Source organism: Alosa alosa, chromosome 8 (genome assembly GCF_017589495.1).
Source record: "Alosa alosa isolate M-15738 ecotype Scorff River chromosome 8, AALO_Geno_1.1, whole genome shotgun sequence".
Classification (NCBI taxonomy): Eukaryota; Metazoa; Chordata; class Actinopteri; order Clupeiformes; family Clupeidae; genus Alosa; species Alosa alosa.
Genome location: NC_063196.1, coordinates 14,541,285 through 14,545,773, shown reverse-complemented (window position 1 = coordinate 14,545,773; position 4,489 = coordinate 14,541,285).

The following is a 4,489-nucleotide window of genomic DNA, read 5'->3' as shown; positions in this document are numbered from 1 at the left end:
AGGAGAGAGGAGAGAAAGGGAGAGGAGAGGAAAGGAGATGAGAGGAGGGGAGAGGAGAGGAGGGGAGAGGAGAGGAGGGGAGAGGAGAAAGGGAGAGGAGAGGAAAGGAGATGAGAGGAGGGGAGAGGAGAGGAGGAGAGGAGGAGAAAGGAGAGGAGAGGAGGGGAGAGGAGAGCAGCGGAGAGAGAAAGGAGATGAGAGAGGGAGGAGGGAGGGAGAGGAGAGGAAAGGAGAGAGAGCAGGGGAGAGGAGAGGAGGAGAGAGGAGAAAGGGAGGAGGAGGAGGGGAGGAGAGGAGGAGGGAGGAGAGGAGAGAAAGGGAGAGAGGAGGAGGGAAGGAGGATGAGAGGAGGGGAGAGGAGGAGGAGGGAGAAAGGAGGAGAGGAAGGAGATGAGAGGAGGGAGAGGAGGAGGAGGGAGAGGAGAAAGGAGAGGAAGGAGACAGAGAGGGTGAGAGGAGAGGAGGAGGAGAGGAAAAGGGAGGAGCAGAGTGTTAGATGAGGAGGAGGGGAGAGGGAGAGGAGAGGAGAGAAAGGGAGAGGAGAGGAGGAGGAGGAGGGGAGAGGAGGAGGAGAGGAGAAGGGAGAGGAGAGGAAAGGAGATGAGAGGAGGGAGAGGAGGAGGGGAGAGGAGAGAAAGGGAGAGGAGAGGAAAGGAGAAGGAGGAGGGAGGAGAGGAGGAGGAGAGAGGAGGGAGAGGAGGAGGAAGGAGATGAGGAGGAGGAGGAAAGGGAGGAGGAAGGAGATGAGGGAGGAGGGAGGAGGGAGGGAGGAGGAGAAAGGGAGAGGAGGAAGGAGATGAGGAGGAGGAGGAGGAGGGAGAGGAGAAGGGAGGAGGAAGGAGATGAGAGGAGGGAGAGGAGGAGGGGAGGAGATGAGGAGGAGGAGGAGGAGAGAAAGGGAGAGGAGGAGAAGGAGATGAGGAGGAGAGGAGGGAGAGGAGAAAGGGAGGAGGAGGAGATTAGAGGAGGAGGAGGGAGAGAAGGGGATGAGGAGGAGGAGAGAGGAGGGAGAGGAGGAAGGGAGATTGGGGAGGGAGGGAGGAGGAGGAGGAAGGAGGATGAGGAAGGGGAGGGATGGAGGGAGGCGGTGGCAGCTATGTTGTGGATTCCAGTAAAATGCCGTGAAGCCAGTGTCACAAACGCCAAGTGCTGGGATGAAGACGGTGGATGTGACTTTGTTGACATCAATGTCTCCGTCAGTCTGTGTGTGTGTGTGTGTGTGTGTGTGTGTGTGTCATGTGTGTCATGATGATGTGTCTGTCAGGGAGTGTGATATTTCTCAAAGAGTGTGTATGTGATTATATATTTGTGTGTGCGTTAGTAGTGATGGCTATGTACGTGTGATATTTCTGTCAGTGTGTGTTGATATGCTAATGCGTGCGTATATACGTGTGTGTGTGTGTGCGTGCGTGCGTGCATGCGTGCATTGATATGCTCTGTGAGGAAGTGCGTGCGTAATGTAAATGTAGAAATCTGAGGAGGATTTGAAGTTCATCTGTGTGTATGCAGGTGTGTGTATCTGTGTGTGTACACATAGGCGTGTGTATCTGTGTGTACATAGGTGTGTGTATGTGTATGAAGGCGTGTATCGGTGAGTATGTGTACAGTGTAGGGTGTGTGCCTGGGGGTCAGAGAGTAGGCACATGAAGTTGTGTACTTATGTGTATATGCATATTTATTTGAGTGTGTGTGTGTGTATGTGTGTGTGTGTGTGTGTGTGTGTGTGTGTGTGTGTGTGTGTGTGTGTGTGTGTGTGTGTGTGTGTGTGCATGTGTGATGTATAATAAGCTTTGGATAATAAGCATTCACAAGAGGCCAAACAGCTCAGATACTAAAGGGTCTGGAATGTGGACAGCGTTTCTCACACATACTATTGCTCTTGTCCTCACACTCAACACCTACAGTCCTCTCAGTGCAAGATATCTCTCTCTCTTTCTCTCTCTCTCTCTCTCATCATCGTCTCTCCCTGTCTCTCCATCTCCATCATTCCCTTGTTCTCCATATATATTCTCTCTTATTCTCCCTTTCCTTCCTCTTTCTCTCTCTTCCTCCTCTCTGTTCTTTCTCCATTTCCATCTCAATCTCTCTCCTTATCCCTCCCTCTCTCTCTTTCGCTCTCTCTCTCTCCATGTGTGTGTGTGTGCGGGGGGGGGGGGGTGCAATTCTGTTCAAAGTTACGCAATGCCTTTGGGAATCAGTCACTACCATCTGATTAAAACACATGCACAAACACACACATTACGCGCAGATTATGCACACTTAGTGGGTATGCACCCACACACACACAAAGAAAGAGAGAGACTGAGCAAGAGAGAGAGAGACACACACACTAACCCTAACACAGAAAGAGAGAGAGAGTGAGCAAGAGAGAGAGACACACACACACACACACAGAGACACATACATGTACAGACACACACACACACACACACACACACACACACACACACACACACACACACACAGACCCACAGACAGGAGCCTGTTATTAAAGCTTATTTAGCGCTACAGGGTGTAGGCACCTTTGTGTGGGAGGCCTGTCTATCTGTCTGTGGTGCGTGGGCCTGTTTCATCCTATAGTAGTGCTCTCACCTCAGCTGCTCCAGCCTCCACACACACACACACACACACACACACACACACACACACACACACACACACACACACATACACACACACACACACACACACACACACACACACACACACACACACATACACACACACATATACAAACACACACATACACACACATGCACACACACCCTCCATCTGATGCCCACAGGGGAGGAGACCCACCTCAGTGCACTGCTCCCCTCACTAGCCTGTGCTCCCCACAACCCACTGGACTCTCTGATTATCACCTCACCACACACAGCAAAGAGCACAGAGTGTTTCTGTATATACTATGTGTGTGTGTGTGTGCGTGTGTGTGTGTGTGTGTGTGTGTGTGTGTGTGTGTGTGTGTGTTTATGTGCTCCTACTAGTACTAGTTCATTGTGGCTTAGCCTAGCTGGCTTACCATAATTCACTGGACGTGGGTTACACTAGTTAGCCTGTAGGTCCCGTTTAGATGTTGGTTCTAATGTTTATGGTGGTTTAGCCTACTGTAAGGTTTTGGTTTAGATGTTTGCGGTGGTTTAGGCTCCTGTAAAGTGTAGGTTCTCATCTTTATGATAGTTTAGCCTACTGTAAGGTGTTTGTTTTCACGTATTTGGTGGTTTAGCGTGAGGTGTTGATTTGATGTGTTCGTATAGGTCTTTCTGTCAGGGGACTACAGATGACCATTAAACCAAGCCCTGTATTGCGGTGAGTTCATTAGATCGTCATTAGGACTTCTTTGGTTTTATGTACTGGCTGTTTTTTGGGATGTATTCTAATTGTGTTTCAGTAATAAACAACACTTACACCATTGAGGGCTCTGCTCGAAGGCAAACAAATGTTTCATAACATCCTCATTACAAACAAACAAACATTATATAACATTATAAGACAATACTGTGTTCCATGATGATGCCTTTGTTGTAAACAATCTGAGCCTGGAGGAAAGCAGGACAACTGTAAGGGATCTCCCTGACCACTGCTCGTCCACGGTACTGATGAGTCAGGCTTCGGGATACACGCTCGCTATCGGGCCGCCTTGCCACATCATGGCTACAATTCATTAGGAAGAACACAAACAAAATAAATCAAAGCAAAGCAAAGCAAAGCAAAGCAAAGCAAAGCAGAACAGAGCGGAGACACAACGCAGCTTTGAGAAGAGGGCTCCTTAAAGAGGCGTTTGTTTTGTGCAACAGTACATGAGTCATCTGTCTACACCACGGAGATTAGAACAGTGGAGAAGAGAGATCCGGCCAGGAGGAATAAGCGGCTAAAAGATTCATGTTGTCGAATTACACAGGGATTGGGTTAGGTTGGGGGGTGGCTTTTAGGAGCAGAGCCTTTTAGCCCAGAAAGCCACAAAACACCACTCACTTAGGGGATGGGGAGGGGGGTGTCGGTTAGGGAGCAAGACCCAACAGACGTTAATTGCCCTGAAGTCGTCATTATTTATGTGTGTGTGTGGGGAAGTGTGTGTGTGTGTGTGTGTGTGTTTGTGCACACTTGCATCCCCTCTGACCCACGACTGGAAGAGTGGGTATGTTTAAGGCACAACAGATGCCCTAATCCGCCCAAGTAGAGCGTTTAGAAGACCAAATGCTCTAAACCCTACAAAACCAACACTGAACATTATTGGATTGTTTCTGTGCCTTTGGTCTTATCATTACCCTGGAACAACACTGTGAGGGCCTGATGTAAGTACATTTGCGAACGTAGCGTTAACAGCGTCATGGACACACCGCAGATTGCGAACGCTGTCAGACCCAAGTTTCCGTTGTATTTATCAAACTAGTGTAAACTGCGCCTTTCTCTGCCTTTCTCCGCCCATAAACGCAATTAACGCATAATTAACCCATAAATGCAAAGAGCCTACATACAAGCGCAGTTG